Genomic DNA, 17941 nt, shown 5'->3' with positions numbered 1-17941 from the left:
ACACTGAGTGACAAGCCGAATGGTTTCCTGTACACCAGGAAACCATTAACCACGCTGGTATTAAACATATAACCAAATTATGGCACCTGGTGGTTTAGTGGGTAATTGCGGCGCTCCAATCGGATTGAGCCGGTGAAGGCCTATATCCAAGGGGTGGTTGGGGTTTATTGCTCACGTAATGCCACTCTGGGATGAGTGAGGCTGGTCACTCTCATCCTAAATGTCAGGACCAACTTGCCTAGCCCCGAGCTGCTACGCTCCTCATGGGGTAACGTAGGATTGGATGATGGATGGATGGATGGATGATGATGATGATGATGATGATGATGATGATGATGATGATTAGTATTTTGATGATCATGATGATGAGGAGGAGGATGTGATGGAGGAGGAGGTGGTATTGGAGGAGGAGGAGGTGGATAATGATAAGATAATAATAGTAATAATAATAATAATAGTAGTAGTAGTAGTAGTAGTAGTAATAATAATAATGATAGTAGTAGTAGTAGTAGTAGTTATAATAATTATACTACTACTACTACTACTACTACTAATAATAATAATAATAAATCACCTATCTTATAAAACCATCATATATCACAAAGTTAGCGATGATGATTTACTTCATATATGTAACAATCCTCTACACTTGACTCGCATCGTTGGTTGAGGCAGCTCCTTAACACCTCTTCCTTAGCGATTTATTTCTGGGTATGGCTGATTAATAAGCTTTTGTGCGTCATGTATGCAGAATATGGCGATATTAGAAGGATTTATGTAACACAGAAGAGGAGTGTAAGGTGTAAACAAAATAAATCGCTTAGAAGAAAGTGTTAGGGACGTTATATTTGCTGCCACGTCATTTTAATTCACCTCTTGAGAAAAATTTTAAACTTTTTGATATATAATCTTCATTTATTTCTCTAGTGGAAGCCGTAATACCTTTTCCTGAGCGATTTATTTGGTTTATTATACCTTACTGTCCTATTTTGTGTTACGTAAAACCTTCCAATATCGCCATACAGTGCATAACTAACGTACAAAAGGATATTAACCAGCCGTATCCAAAATAAATCGCTAAGGAATAGGTGTTAGTAAGCTTCCTAACACCACCAGATTTCCGGGCATAGGCTTACAATCTCTTCAGTTGAGGAAACTCCTTAACACCTTTCCCTAAGCGGTTTATTTTGTTTATTACACCTTACTGTCCTATTCTGTGTTACTTAAATCCTTTCAGTATTGCCATACTTTGCATAGACAACGTACAAAAAGATGTTAACCAGCCAGGGCCAAAAATGAATCGCTAAGGAAGATGTGTTAGGGAGCTTCCTTACCTGACGAGAATATAACGTACAAAAGGATACTAACCAGCCATGTCCAAAAATAAATCGCTAAGGAAGAGGTGTTAGGGAGCTTCCTTACCTGACGAGAATATAACGTACAAAAGGATATTAACCAGCCATATCCAAAAATAAATCGCAAAGGAAGAGGTGTTAGCGAGCTTCCGTATCCGTAACCCATATCAATCCAGGTGGTGGCCAGGTGTACTCAGATTGGAAGATAAAAGTTTGACTAGTAACCAAGGAGACTCACACCTGCCTCTGATGGGAACCAAGGAGACTCACACTTGCCTCAGATGGGAAGGTAGATTTAACTAGTAACCAAGGAGACTCACACCTTCAGATTGGAATAAAGATTTGACTAGTAACCAAGGAGACACACCTGCCTCTGATTGGAAGGTAGATTTGACTAGTAACCAAGGAGACACACCTGCCTCTGATTGGAAAGTAGATTTGACTAGTAACCAAGAAGACTCACACCTGCCTCTGATTGGAAGGTAGATTTGACTAGTAACCAAGGAGACTCATACATGCTTCAGATTGGAATATAGATTTGACTAGTAACCAAGGAGACTCATACCTGCCTCAGATGGGAAGGTAGATTTGACTTGTAACCAAGGAGAGTCACCTGCCTCAGATGGGAAGGTAGATTTGACTAGTAACCAAGGAGACTCACACCTGTCTTAAAATTATAGCTCAGTGATTTTCATATGTGAGTTGCCCAGTCCTGTCGAATGAAAACAGGCGCAGTGAAGGCAAAGGTAGGAATAAGGCTGAGAGAGAGAGAGAGAGGGGGGGGGAAGTTTGAACGAGAGCGTTGGAGTGGTTGAGTGAGTGGTTAAGTGGTTGTGTGTATGTGTGTGGCTGTGTGTGTGTGTGTGTGTGTGTGTGTGTGTGTGTGTGTGTGTGTGTGAGAGAGAGAGAGAGAGAGAGAGAGAGAGAGAGAGAGAGAGAGAGTTGCCTTGGGGAATGTGAAAGGCTCTAGGGACATAATTACAATCGTACCATTCACGCTGAACGAAAATAGTTTGAGAGAGAGAGAGAGAGAGAGAGAGAGAGAGGTACCGAAGACAGTCAAACCTTGGATAGAGTAGTCTGACATACACTTACTCTTATACAAAACTCTCTCTCTCTCTCTCTCTCTCTCTCTCAAAAAATAAGAACGTCGTCGGGTTGAAAGGGTTAAGTCAGTCCTTACGCACATGTATGTAGGTGTAAGAAGATTTACATGATTCCATTTATACGTACATGCATTTACGTACACAGACATCCGTACACAGCAGGCAGATAAACAGACACATGGCAGATATAAACACATGTGCGTATAGTTTTTGTGTGAACATTTTAGCACACACGCATTAGACACGTACACATTCATACATACACATTAACACAATTAACATAAACAATCATACATACATAAACAATAAACATACACATACATACGCACACACACATACATAACCACAACGATAATTATACACACATACATACACATACATAAACACAACTCTAAACATACACACATGTACACAGATATAAATGACTACATATACGCATACACAAGCATATAATTATATAAATATGGCACACACACACACACACACACACACACACACACACACACACACACACACACACACACACACACACACACACACACACACACACACACACACACACACACACACACACACACACACACACACACACACACACACACACACACACCTCTGTCATACACACACAAACACTCAAAACAGACCAAAGAAGTCTCCAGCCAAACACAAACGCCTGTTAACACTCACCAACTTGTGTGTGGGTGTGCCGGGGTGAGGCAGGGGAAGGCAGGGGTTAGGCAGGGAAGGGATCGAGTCAGGCAGAGGAGCGAGGCAGGGTGAGTTGAGAGGGTGACACTCAACCTCCTACCTCCACAACGGTATAACACACACTGACTGCCTCTGCCTGGGCCCGGGTGAGCTGCCTGCCTGCCTAACCACCACCCCTGCCTTATCCCTGCCTCTCCCGTACCTTATCTTGTCTTATCCTTATCCTACCTCACCCCCTACCTTTGCCCTGCTTCACTTCTACCCTTCCCTTGCCTCACCCTTACCCTGCCTCACCCTTTCCCTGCCTCACCCTTACCCTGCCTCACCCCTGCCCTGCCGCACCCATACCCTGGCTTAGTTATCCACTGCTTAATTCTCTCTCTCTCTCTCTCTCTCTCTGACACACACACACACACACACACACACACACACACACACACACACACACACACACACACACACACACACACACACACACACACACACACACACACACACACTTAATTCATCATATCTCCCCTCTTCTTTCTCATTGCCCAACGTTACGTAACACACTCACTCATCCACTCACTCTTTATAGATGATACTCACAATGTTTAACGCACCCATTATGCCTCCTCCAGCCTATGGTGGAGGAGGCATTAAGTGATTGGCCTGTCCGTGGATGCGTACGTGCGTGGGTCCGTGTCTCTGTAACACTTTTGTGGACGCGACATCTCCCAAACACATCGACGGATTCCCACCAAACTTTTGTCAGTGATGCAGTATGAGGCGATGATGAACTGATTAGGACCTTGAGGTCAAGGGGTCAAAGGTCAAGGTCATTTGGCAGTTTATCCTTATGAGCGCGATATCTGCCGAACCCCTTGACGGATTTAGACCAAACTTTTGTCATTGATAGTGTATGAAAAACAGGTCACGATTCTCTATCAGATAAAAAAAGAAAAGGAATGTAGATCTGTTATTAATTCTAGTGTTTAATGTTGATAGGTTTGCATTTGGTGATATTCTCAGTCCTTCATGTATGCAACAGGTCAACTTTGCAACTGTCTTCCTCTGTCTTATAACTGTCTTCCTCTGTCTTATAACTGTCTTCCTCTGTCTTGCATCTGTCTTGCTCTGTCTTGCATCTGTCTTGCTCTGTCTTGCATCTGTCTTGCTCTGTCTTGCAGCTGTCTTGCTCTGTCTTGCATCTGTCTTGCTCTGTCTTGCAGCTGTCTTGCTCTGTCTTGCATCTGTCTTGCTCTGTCTTGCAACTGTCTTGCTCTGTCTTGCATCTGTCTTGCTCTGTCTTGCATCTGTCTTGCTCTGTCTTGCAGCTGTCTTGCTCTGTCTTGCAACTGTCTTCCTCTGTCTTATAACTGTCTTCCTCTGTCTTGCATCTGTCTTCCTCTGTCTTGCATCTGTCTTGCTCTGTCTTGCAGCTGTCTTGCTCTGTCTTGCAACTGTCTTCCTCTGTCTTGCGTCTGTCTTGCATCTGTCTTCCTCTGTCTTGCATCTGTCTTGCGTCTGTCTTCCTCTGTCTTCCTCTGTCTTGCATCTGTCTTCCTCTGTCTTGCATCTGTCTTGCATCTGTCTTGCTCTGTCTTGCATCTGTCTTGCTCTGTCTTGCATCTGTCTTGCTCTGTCTTGCATCTGTCTTCCTCTGTCTTGCATCTGTCTTCTTCTGTCTTGCATCTGTCTTGCATCTGTCTTCCTCTGTCTTGCATCTGTCTTCCTCTGTCTTGCATCTGTCTTCCTCTGTCTTGCATCTGTCTTCCTCTGTCTTGCATCTGTCTTCTTCTGTCTTGCATCTGTCTTCTTCTGTCTTGCATCTGTCTTCTTCTGTCTGGCATCTGTCTTGCATCTGCCTTGCATCTGTCTTCCTCTGTCTTGCATCTGTCTTCCTCTGTCTTGCATCTGTCTTCCTCTGTCTTGCATCTGTCTTCTTCTGTCTTGCATCTGTCTTCTTCTGTCTTGCATCTGTCTTGCATCTGCCTTGCATCTGTCTTCCTCTGTCTTGCATCTGTCTTCCTCTGTCTTGCATCTGTCTTCCTCTGTTTGCATCTGTCTTGCATCTGTCTTCCTCTGTCTTGCATCTGTCTTCCTCTGTCTTGCATCTGTCTTGCATCTGTCTTCCTCTGTCTTGCATCTGTCTTCCTCTGTCTTGCATCTGTCTTCCTCTGTCTTACATCTGTCTTGCATCTGTCTTCCTCTGTCTTGCATCTGTCTTCCTCTGTCTTGCATCTGTCTTCCTCTGTCTTGCATCTGTCTTCCTCTGTCTTGCATCTGTCTTCCTCTGTCTTGCATCTGTCTTCCTCTGTCTTCCTCTGTCTTGCATCTGTCTTCCTCTGTCTTGCATCTGTCTTCCTCTGTCTTGCATCTGTCTTCCTCTGTCTTGCATCTGTCTTCCTCTGTCTTGCATCTGTCTTCCTCTGTCTTGCATCTGTCTTCCTCTGTCTTGCATCTGTCTTCCTCTGTCTTGCATCTGTCTTCCTCTGTCTTGCATCTGTCTTCCTCTGTCTTGCATCTGTCTTCCTCTGTCTTGCATCTGTCTTCCTCTGTCTTGCATCTGTCTTCCTCTGTCTTGCATCTGTCTTCCTCTGTCTTGCATCTGTCTTCCTCTGTCTTGCATCTGTCTTCCTCTGTCTTGCAACGGTCTTCCTCTGTCTTGCAGCTATCTTCCTTTGTCTTGCATCTGTCTTCCTCTGTCTTGCATCTGTCTTCCTCTGTCTTGCATCTGTCTTGCATCTGTCTTCCTCTGTCTTGCATCTGTCTTCCTCTGTCTTGCATCTGTCTTCCTCTGTTTTGCATCTGTCTTCCTCTGTCTTGCATCTGTCTTCCTCTGTCTTGCATCTGTCTTCCTCCGTCTATCTTCCTCTGTCTTGCATCTGTCTTCCTGTCTCTTGCACCCTCCTTTATATTATTGATGCCACTTATTCACTGATGTCAGCTGTTTATTGATGCCAGCTGTTTATGCCAGCTGTTTATTGATGCCAGCTGTTTATTGATGCCAGCTGTTTATGCCAGCTGTTTATTGATGCAACCTGTTTATTGATGCCAGCTGTTTATGCCACCTGTTTATTGATGCCACCTGTTTATGTTGTTGATGCCACCTGTGTTGATATTAAAACAGCACACCCCGTACATTAAGTGCAAGGAACAACTAAGTACAGTATTCATGATAATAATAATAATAATAATAATAATAATAATAATAATAATAATAATAATGATAATAATAATAATCTATCCATCCATCCATCATCCAATCCTACATCGCCCCACGAGGAGCTTAGGAGCCCGGGGCCAGGCAGTTGGTCCCGACATTTAAGATGAGAGTGACCAGCCTCACTCATCCCTGAATGGCATTACATGAGCAATCAACCCCAACCACCCCTTGGATATAAACCTTCACCGGCTCAATCCGACTGGAGCGCAATAATTACCCACTAAACCACCAGGCGCCAAAATTTGGTTATATGGTTACCACCCAGCGTAGTAAATTGTTTCCTGGTGCAAAGGAAACCATTTGGCTTGTCACTCAGTGTAGAGTCACCCACAGGCTGAAGGAAGTGGAAAGAATGAAGGAAAGAAAGACAGAAGAGGGAGTGTAAAGTCACCCGTAGGCAGAAGGACAAGGAAAGAATGAAGGAAAGAACGACAGAAGAGAATGGAAGGAAAGAAGGATGGAAAGGAAAGGGCAGACACCCGAGAGCAGCACTACAATGAGTGAGTGGATGGATAATAATAATGATGATAATAATAATAATAATAATAATAATAATAATAATAATAATAAATCGCTAAGAGAAAGGAGCAACGAACCTTACAATGCAACTTCTAATACGGACCCAAAACTTTTCCTTGTCATTCCCATTTTAACAGGATTTTTTTTTAGAGGATTCTCTCTCTCTCTCTCTCTCTCTCTTTCTCTTTAATCGTCTGTACTCCTTTCATTATAAATTGGCCCAGATTTTCGTCCTTCTGTAGCTTATTTCACGAAGCTCAGTGGCGGAAAAATACAATACTACAGCTCTGCATCCTATCCATAGCACTTCTTCGTGACTAACAATATATTCTAGTGTTAACCCTTTATAACTCAGCACTGAATATGGAGAGAGAGCGAAAAGAGTATAAAAACATATTCTAGCGTTAATACCTTCTCACGATTTAATATACCTGATGGAGAGACGGCAGGTGTAGGCCAGGTAGGAGTGAAAAAATATATAGATATAATAAATGTAAAAGGTAAAGGAAAGATAAAAATACCTGGTGTGATTGAAGAGGAGGAATCACAGTTTTAAATCGCGAGGGAATACAGGAAGACTCTATTCAACGAGACATAGATGAAAGGCAGAGAAATTGTTTGGGGGAATTGAGAAGGAGGACCCCCCACCCCCTGTTCCTTCCTGTGCCCCCCCTGCTCCCCCCCTTCCCCTCTTCTGCACCCCAATCCCCTGCTCTCCTCCGCTCCCCCCCACCCTTCTCTCCCACAACCTTTCTTCTTCATCTTCTTCTTCTTCTTCTTCTTTTTTTTTTTTTCACTCGTGCGGTAATGCGACGGATGTATCGTTTCGCTGAGTTTCTGTGTGTGTGTGTGTGTGTGTGTGTGTGTGTGTGTGTGTGTGTGTGTGTGTGTGTGTGTGGTATAGCTCGAACAGATTAGACCCGATTCCAACTAGATTTAGTGGAAGGGTTGAGGGTCAGGCAAAGGGTTACATAAGAAGAGAGGATAACTTCAGTAGGCTGGTTGGCCCACGCGAGGCAGCTTCGAGAAGACTAACTGAACTATTAGAATGAGACAAAGATAGCAAAGAAGGCTTTCCCCCGCCCTCTAAGCCCTCCAGCTGAGCCGGCAGGAAAAGTCAGAAGGAACACCACGCAGTATAGAAAAACTGGCGTGGACATTTTATAGGAAAGTGTGAAAGGAGAGAAAGAGACCATCATAGTGTAACCTGAAAAGGAATAAGAGTGAATTAGTGCTGGTTATGCCATTTTTTTTTTTTAATACCCAACCCTCATTTGTCATATGCTTTTCTAGCCTATGCTTGAAACTCTCAATGGATGGGGCAGCAATTACATTACTGTACTCATTTATTTATTTATTTAGTTTATCGAGGTGAAGATGCACTCGAAAGGTCGGTGATGATTGGCTGAATGCAATATGTCCGAATAACATCGTTGTATTTCAGATAATTACCGGTATTTTTGTATTAGATAAAACCAAATCTATCATGTTATTACCTCTGATGGGCTCCCTGCTATGCTGGTAAAGGAAATGATCCTGTACGGCCTTGTGAAATTCCTCTGATAGATTTCGCCAGTCTATCCTTGGCAGGTTAAGATCCCCAACAATTATTGCTAAGCTGGACTGTGACGCGTTCTTAACTTTTTATAACAGGTCATAGGTCAGGGTCACAGAGGAAGTCAGCCTTTATTCTAGCTTTCGTAGGGTTGAAGGTGATCATAAAGCATGTTGTTTTACCCAGGAATATGTCTCTCTACTCCAGATCAGGCTAAGTGGGACGTGGCGGGCCGCACCCACACCCTTCACGAGGACTTCATGTAGACAGATGGATCCTCTAGAAGGTACCTACACGATCCCACACAGCCATACCCACACCCACCACAACTCGTGTATGGACAGGTGTGCACCACATATTCCAAGGTGTGCCAAAACACTGGAACCACCACACCATGCTGGCTTCAACAACATGGAGTGCTCATTGCCAGCTATACTCCTACACCGTACCATGCTTTTTGGAACACTGGGGTGCCGTTTGCTGTGCCGCCACTGGGTTGCATTGATGAAATAGTCCGAACAAAGTCTTTTCTATAGAAGATGCTGACTCTGGGAGTGGTGTACCGGTACTTTAAATCTGGCCCCTCTCCACCTGTCAGATAGGGTCTGGTTCACCTCCACCTTGTGGGACTTCCTTTCCATTCATGAACCTCGTAAACCTAGTCTTACATTACCTCACCCATCAACCTTCCCCAGCACCTGCCTCAACAACCTTCTCTGTGCATGCATTTCATGCACACAGGCACCGCACAATGACATTCTTGCTCCATATGGGTCGGCCACATGGGCACACCCACATCCTCCATGCAATCAACCCCCCCCCACACACACACACATTCTTTCTCTCCAGGGCACGCTGATTGCCGGCACCCTGGTATGAAGGCCTCTCTGTATCTCTCAAAATTCTACCTTCTAGGCCTCCTTCGTCTCCTCTCTACCACTCGACCTCATCAGCCAGGCCCAATTCTGTCTCACCTGCCTATGCAATGTCTGCCTTACCCGTCTTCACTGCCTCACACCAGCCTGCCTCCCAGTTCCTCACGGACTTGCCCTCCCTCCCCTGTACCACCCCATCTCACACTTCCCATCGCTACTTCACCAGTCGCTTATCTCGCCAACACCATTCTTCTTTCGCCTTCCTTACTTGGGCCACATCCGCCTACCCTCCCATCACATACCCTCTGGTCTTGTGTACCCAGGCTGCAGTCGACCCTTCTTATTTTTTCATTCTAAGGAAACGTTTTGGTTACTGTTTTAACTGTGAGAGAAAACGGACAGGTATGAATATTTTTAATACGTCTGTTGTTGCATGTACATATTTTAGCCATTTACGTTTGTTGTACTATTGGAATTCGGTTATTTCCGGGAGGCATGTCGACAGTCATAAATATAATGTCGAATTTGGTTGATAGGTCACAAGGAGAAAATATGGGTTTGTTTGGGTATTTTCTAAGGACCTTTTATCATACCTCAGAATGCACCTGTATAAAATACAGGAAATGTCAGTGTTGAAAGAACAAGTTACTAGTAGTTGATAAATATGTCAGGAATATTAGTCATAAGTGCCTTAATTGTACATTAAATACAGGTAGTAGGTAGTTTTCTGACTGTATTGTAAATAACATTCATATAAATAGTACTGTAGACAACATTGATATCATGTAGCAGCATGATTGGACAGCATTATGTGAGAAACTGTTGTACATTAAAACAGAAAATGTTCATCTGGAGCTCCGTACAGTACGTTCTGGATGGATGTGATACGTGCAAGGATTCCCGTGGAAATTCACGAGTTCAGCCTGGGTGGGTACATTGTAGAGAGGGCAGGCAAAAGTATATTGTATTTTTTGCCATAAATTCTTCATTAGGCCATAAAAAGATTGAATATTACCCAGTATTTGGTTTTTAAGTATATAATTGTTGCAATATGTGTAATTTTTTCTCCGGAGTATTAGTTTAACCCGGCGGCTTGATACCTGCCAGTGAAGCTTGCCTGTGTTTGTTATGTTTTTACCAATTGTTTGTGGCTGAGCAGGTGTGTCGAGCCAGGGACCTTAGCAGACACGTGAAATAAGGTAAATAGATAATTCTTTTCTGTGTCCTGAAGTACATCTGCGTTCCTTGCTTTTTATTGATTAAGTAAGAGAGGGTTCAGCATCCCTCCCACCCTCTTGTTTTTTTTTCTATTGGCGTGACCTCCCTACACAGAATGGGGGTAAGTAAATTATAATATACCCTCATATTGCAAAGGAAGGTTGGTTTTGAAATTGTGAGGAAACTATAAGCCAGTTTAGTCGCCTTCAGGTTGTGGGTTGTTTTGTGTACAGTGCTTTGCTGTGTTTGAAGGCACAGGTGTAATAATGGTTAGGTACTTAACTTACTGGACTTTTTATTGGTTAATTTGCGGTTTTGGACAGTCGAGGTTATTTTGATGCTCCTCCTAACCAAACCTGTCTTTATGTAATTTAAAATGCTTCATAATCTGTGATTTTCAGTTGTGGTTTCTGTAGCTAAATTGTTTTCCTATTTTAGAAACCTGACTAAAATAGGGAAAGATTTAGCAGAGGCCATAGCTGGAATTCAAGCATTTTGAAGTGTGTTTTGTTTATATAGCAACATTGGCTAACATCTTCTGTGGCATTTACATCCCTTACGGGCTTTGGGTATCTAGCTGTAGAAAGATTAATCCTACCTTCATTGCAGGTAACTTATTTACCTGGGGGTCATTAGCAACCCAGGGGGGACATTTTTAACAGAAGTATCTTAGAAGAAAAGTACAGTATGGTAAATGGTACAAAACCTCTGGATTCCTAAGAAAAAATATTTTTAATTCCTTGCACAGTCTTAACTCTCTTCTGTGACATTGCTTCTGCTTAGCAGCCATGGGTTAGAGCACTTCACTCTGGCCAAAGGGTTGGAGGTTCTAGTCCACCCAAGGGTTATTGGTAGACATCAGGAAGGGCATCCGGTTATAAAGTGCTATGTGCTCCAAACCTAAGTCCTCTACCCAGGAGCAATGCCGACATCGTTTCGTTTCATTTTTAAAGGCTCCAACATGCTTTCATGCATCAGCTTTGGCCACCTAATGGCGGCTCTCCATGCTGCACGATCCATTGCAGCCTCCTGTTCAGTCCCTTAACCCTGAGGTCACACTTAATGACCTCGTCCCGTGTCTTTCTCGGTCTACCCCTCATAACCCCACCCCCAACATTAACTCTTCTCACCTTCCTCACCCAATTATCATCCCCCATCCTCTCCACATGTCCAAACCATCTCAGTCTACCTCTCCTCATCACAGCACCAATATACTCACATCCCATCATACCTCTCAACTCTTCCATCATAAACCCAGCCCCCCCAGACCTTCCACGCAGGGACGCACTACACATCCACCTAATCATTGTCATTTCTGTATGTCTGAGCCGGCGAATATCCTCCTCCTTTTTCTGCTCAGGTCTCACTACCATACAGCATTACATTCCTAACACATGCTGCATACAATGACCCCTTAGCACATAGGGAGAGTTCTCTCAGTGTCAGGAGAGGCAAGAGCTCCCTGAACTTCTTTCAACTACTTCTCACCCTAGCCACAGAGCTCTAGCTCCAGCCCCACCTCCAGCACACAACATGTCTCCCAAATAACAAAACTCTTCCACACTCCCAAGAGATTCACGAGCAAGTTCAATCCTTCACGCCTGACAATCTCCACTTGCTCTCCCCGACACGCCGTACACATAAAATCAGCATTATCTCGCAGTCTACCTCTGATACCACTACATCTCTTGTGCACTCATTTATCACAAACACCGCACAAGATGGAATTACTTCCCACGTCCTTTTGGCAAACTGCACATGGCCACTCTCCCTCGTCTTTGACAGTACCGCCACCAACCCTAGATATCATCACTTTTGTTTTATCTGCATTTGCCCTTAAGCCCTTGTGCCCCATACCATTTCTCCACTTCCTAAACCTTTCCTCCACCTCCCTGTCATTCTCTGCAATCAACACCAAATCATCAGCATTCATCTCCCACGGGAGTCTGTTCTAAAGTCACGTGAGAGGGCTTCATTACCATGATAAACAACATGGGACTCAAAACTGACCCCTGATGCACACCAACATTCACGGAAAACTCATCACTCAAATCTTCATTCACTCTTACTGGGGTGCGAGCACCCACATACATAACCATAACCACCCTAACCAGCCACTCCTCCAAGCCAAGCTTTCTCATTGCCCACTTCACCACCTCTCTAGGGATTCTGTCAAAGGCCTTTTCCAAATCAACAAAAATAAAATACAGATCCCTTCTCCTACCAATATATTTTTCCTGAAGCTGTTGAACAATGAATATGGCATCAGTGGTTCCCCTACCTGGCATAAACCCAAACTGCATCTCATCAATATTCACTCTTTCTCTAATCATACCTTCTAAAACTCTCTCCATTACCTTCATTATCTGATCTAAAAGCTTTATACCTCTATAATTTCCTCATTCCAGGGCATCACCCTTCCCTTTAGACACATTTACAATGACCTCTTCAGCCAGTCATCTGGGACAACACACTCATAAATAATCATATTTATCAGGTCAGTGACTAACCGCAGCCCTGTATCTAGTGAGGCCCTCAGCATTTTGGCAGTCAACCCAGACACACCTGCTGCCTTTCCCACCTTCATCTTATCTATTGCCTCACTCACAGTAGCAGCATCAATCAAAGGCCAAGGGTCAAACATTGGATCTGCTGGCTCCAAACCTTCCCTATCCCAGTCAAACTCCTCATTCAACAACTGGCTATAATGCTTTCTCCATGCATCTTTAATATCCTCACTGTTCACCACTACCCTTCCTTCATCATTCTTCACACACTGCTCACCTATAATATCCTGATTATCCCTCCTCATCTGACTTGCCACTTTAAGTTATTTTTCCTCTCCCCATGATTTAGGTTATCAAGTAAAAGTCTCTGTGACTCAGACTTCGCCCTGTATACCTCTCTTCTAGCCCTACGTTTGGCAGCCAAGTATTCCTCCTTGCTACCACCCTTCTTCCATTCCTGGAAAAGCCATCTTTTCTCCTTAACTGCAGCTTCTACACCCTCATCCCACCACCAAGTTACTTTATGTCTTGGTGTTCCTCTTGTCCAACCGCATGTTACATCATTAACTCTCAATAGATTGTTCCTGAGTGCTCTGTCCTATTCATTAATGCCTTGTCTACAGCTCTCCGTTCAGCCACCACTCTCCTCATCTCGCTATAGAAGGCATCCCTTACTACTTGGTTTTTCAGCTTCCATATTTTCCTCCTAGGTATGGAAGTCCTCTTTTTGATCACTTGTTCTTTAAGGACCTTATCACAAATCAATAGTTTGTGCTGCTGCACACACTCCTCACTTCCTATAACTTTAACATCCCTCACTAACCTCTTATCAGCCCTCCAAACCAGAAAATAATCTATCTGAGTGCTATTTCCCCCAGACTTATACATAATTAACTTACTCTTTCTTTTCCTAAACTATATGTTGCACACAATCATGTCCGTTGTCTCCCCAGACTCGAGTATCCTTTCCCCTTCCGCATTCCTTATATCATATGCACGTCCCCCATATACTCCTTCATAACCTTGTGCTGCTTCACCTACATGTCCCTTTAAGTCCCCTTCCAAAACCACTATCTCATCATCCTGCTTACCACCTACTGCACATATTAAATCATCCCAAAATCTATCTTTCTTTGCTTCATCCAATCCTGCCTGTGGAGCATATGCCAATATAATTACTGTACATGGCGTAAAGAAAAAAAATCTGGTGTTATGGTTTTATAAACATAATCCAAACAGATAATGCAATAAATAGTAAACACTCCAAAATACTTCAATTCCAGTTGTGTAATGTGGTAAATATTATTCCTAAAGTAACATCACTAATGAAACCTATCAAGTGACCTAAACTAACTAGCACAAGTGAGGAGTGAGGCTGTCCAAAAGTGCAGTAATTCTCTTTCATCCATGTACTGTATAAGTGTTTCTGATGATGTGAGGATTGCATGAATAATTTGACTTCTGTTGCCTCAGTTTTTAGTTTTATATCATTATTTATTTCTCAAGAGGTATTCTCATTGGCACTGAGAGCAGCTTTATTGTTGTTCATCCCATGTGATTATAAGGGAGATTTTCACATGCAGGTAGCATCATTCTGTTGCAGTGCTATAGTGTTTCTTCACTGTAGGAAAGATCAGTATACAGTAGTCCTGCATCTTTTTTGTAGCTACTTCTGCACTTGTTCATTATGAAGACTGTAAAAATGTTTGATAATCGTTATCTTTTCTTGTTAGTTTAATTTTTAAGCTTATGATGCAGACCAAATGATTAGGGAGCTTGTGATGTTTTACCTATGGCAATAAAATACAGTAGTTTTCTGGGGAAAGAAATCGGCTAAGAACAAAAAGTATTTGCTGCCAAGCAGCCAACCACAGAAATAGAAACTTTAGTCTTTGGCTGATATATATATTTTTTTTTTTTCTTTTTATACTTCGCTCAGCTGCATAAAATCATCTGGTGCTGTGCCAGAGTTGTGTTGACCATGAGAGAGTTAACCCCATCTCAGCGGTGATATATTTTCTGTCTGATTCATACCACCACCAGATTGTTTTAGGAAAGTTAAGAAGGACTTCCAATGGTCAAGGGACTATTAAAGGCTATACCGTGTCTAACCCCTCCATTAAGAGCAGTCTCATCTAAGCAAAATAGAATTGTCTGATGATAGCAAAAGCAAGATAGGCTAAGATACATCATCAGGGAAGGTGTTAATGATAGCAGTATTAACTTTGAAGCTCCAGTGACTCATTCTTACGAATGAAATTCTTTGGCCTTAGCCTGATTAATATACCAGCATAAGAGAATAAAATTATGTGAGCATTACATTATAAGATTACTGTACATATACTTTTAGAGGCCATTGATCCTACTAGCATGTGTAGGTTCTTTCACTCAGTGGCAGATCTTCATGTGATGTGAGCCATTTTATAATTTTCTTGCTTAATCCCCTAGCCCAGATATCTCCATGTAGAACCTCATTTTTAGTCAGGTCGATAACTATGTCATACATAAGAAGTTTAGCTAAAATGGAATATTAAGGACTCTGTTCTTATAATTTGCACAAGAAACAAAATCTAATCATGTACAGCCATTTGTAAATGCTATTGATCCCCAATTTTTGTAGGTTCTTTCAGCAGAAAACATGGTTTACAGGGTAGTGTAAAACTCTTCCCCAGTTTAATTTGTTTGATCCCATCCAAGGTTTATGTGCCTCTGCTGGCATGCAGATTGTTTTTGTCATGTAAAAGAATTTATTGACCCCTAAAGTGACAACAGCAAAGTGAAATATGTGAAGAGTGTCTGTACCTCAGGCTACCAAACCACCACACCAGAGCAAAACATGCTAATTATCCTAAACATGTTTTACACATTGCAGTGAACAACTTTGATTAGGTTTTGAGCTCTGTAGTAACAACATTTGAGTGAAGTCTGTGAAAACTGAATAAAAATAAAAACGGTGTTCTTATTGAGCATTATGTGCAACTCATGTTATGCATTTAATTTTTTTTTTTATGCATTGGCTGTGCAAAATGAGTGTTCATTGTAAGTAGAGAGTTCACAGCCTGTCTTGCATTGTATGAGGTCTGTTCAGAAAGTATCCGACCATAGGCTTGAAAAAAATAAATAGCTAATCTGTTGAGCTAGGACACTAATCCCCGTCAAAATACCATAGGCCCCTTCTGACTTGACACATGTAGCCCAACGTTCTTTCCACTGCCTGAAACATTTTTGAAAGTAAATTTTTGACATCTGCTGGTGCTTCATTGCATTTGTCATGATCTCTTGTCTCAGATGAATGTTGCTCAAGGCATGTTAGAGTGGGCAATTTGTGATCCAGGCTTTTTAAAGACTGTTATCACTGTGATCCAGGCTTTTTGAAGACCGTTATCACTGGAGATGAGACTTGGGTGTACAGGTATGACCCAGAAACTAAAACACAGTCATACCAGTGGAAGCATGCATGGTTGCCTTGGACGAAAAAAGCATGACAGGTCTGCAGCAAGGCGAAATGCACTTGCACATTGACATTTTTGTTTTTGACTACCTTGGTGTTGTGCATCACAAATATGCACCAGGTCAGACTGTCAACAGACATTTCTGCCTCATCGTTATCCATTGTCTTCATGATGCAGTTCGGCGAAAGAGACCAGACCTTTGGAATGCGACAGGTGTGAAGCTGCACCATGTCAGTGCCCCTGCCCATTCTTCTTGGCTGATTAAAGAATTTTTGACGAAGCATAACATCCCGTTGGTCTGGCAGGCTTCCTACTCACCAGACATGGCTCCCTGCGATTTTTGGTAAATCCCAGACTTCAAAACTCAGCTGAAGGGTTCCCGATTTGAGACGAGAGAAGAGGTAATGACGAATGCATTGAAGCACCTGCAGCCTCAGATACCAAGAACCGACTGTGAAAAATGTTTCAGGCAGTGGAAAGAATGCTGGGCTACGTGTTATCAAGTCAGAAGGGGCCTGCTTTGAGGGGGACTAATGTTCTAGCTCAACAGGTTAGCTGTTCATTTTTTTTGAGCCTAAGGTCAGATACTTTCTGAACAGACCTCGTATTTGTAGCAGTTCATTTATGGTTTTCATTAATCGTAGATAGGTGTTTAATGCAGCAGAATGTTTTGTTTGTGGTACCAGTATCAAAATAAGCCTTTATATATAAATTAACCACAGTTATAGCAGGAATTGGTACTGCTTATGCAAGAGATGTTTGTTTGAGGGTACAGCATAATTCTTGAGTGCCCAGTGTAAGTCTTGGTATTCTATCTATCTATCGCCAGACGCCTCAATCCCGTTTGGGGTGGCCACAAACAAATCGCCTCCAAGTCGCCCTGTCCCCCGCCATTTCACTGCCCTGCTCCCAACTCACACCCCCCTCTCTCATATACCTCTCCACCCCATCCCTCCATCTCATCCTCAGCCTGCCCCTCCCTCTTCCCCCCTCCACCTCACTCACATACACTCTCTTTGTCAGTCTTTCTCCCTCCATCCTCTCCACATGGCCAAACCACCTCAGTGTGTTCCTCATAACGCTTCCTATCACATCCATATCCACACCACAACGCTCCTTTATATCGTCATTCGTCAGCCTGTCTCTCCATGTGACTCCACAGGCTCCTCTTAAATAACTCATTTCTACTGCTGTCACTCTTGACTTGTGTCCTTCCAACAACGTCCAAGCTTCACTTCCGTACGTTAGAGTTGGTATCACAATACTGTCATGTAGTAACTTTTTCACTTCCATGCTCACTTCCCTGTTTCTTATCACTGCTTTCAAAGAACCAGCAACCTTTCTTCCCTGCTGTACCCTTTCAAGCACATCACCCTCCAAACCTCCATCCTTACTCATCATACTACCCAAGTACTTAAATGTATTCACATTTTCC

The 17941-nt window shown here is 42.9% G+C and overlaps 2 protein-coding genes across 8 annotated transcripts in view; one reads left to right on the top strand and one right to left on the bottom strand.

The window, feature by feature from the left end:
- Positions 1-3280, bottom strand: part of LOC145416435 (spondin-1-like) — a 186973-nt gene extending 183693 nt beyond the window's left edge. For both annotated transcript variants that reach the window (XM_080285388.1, XM_080285389.1), the window contains exon 1: positions 3149-3280. The gene's annotated coding sequence lies outside the window, so the exon portion shown is untranslated. The remainder of the gene's footprint in view (positions 1-3148) is intronic.
- A 7139-nt stretch (positions 3281-10419) lies between these two features.
- LOC145416433 (uncharacterized) overlaps positions 10420-17941 on the top strand; it is an 83820-nt gene continuing 76298 nt past the window's right edge. For all 6 annotated transcript variants that reach the window (XM_080285386.1, XM_080285384.1, XM_080285383.1 and 3 more), the window contains exon 1: positions 10420-10528. The gene's annotated coding sequence lies outside the window, so the exon portion shown is untranslated. The remainder of the gene's footprint in view (positions 10529-17941) is intronic.

The sequence above is a fragment of the Coenobita brevimanus genome, chromosome 106 (genome assembly GCF_032717465.1).
Source record: "Coenobita brevimanus isolate Jiangsu-jjx chromosome 106, ASM3271746v2, whole genome shotgun sequence".
Lineage (NCBI taxonomy): Eukaryota > Metazoa > Arthropoda > Malacostraca > Decapoda > Coenobitidae > Coenobita > Coenobita brevimanus.
Note: the sequence above shows the minus strand (reverse complement) of the source record. Positions and strands in the feature narration are given on the sequence as shown.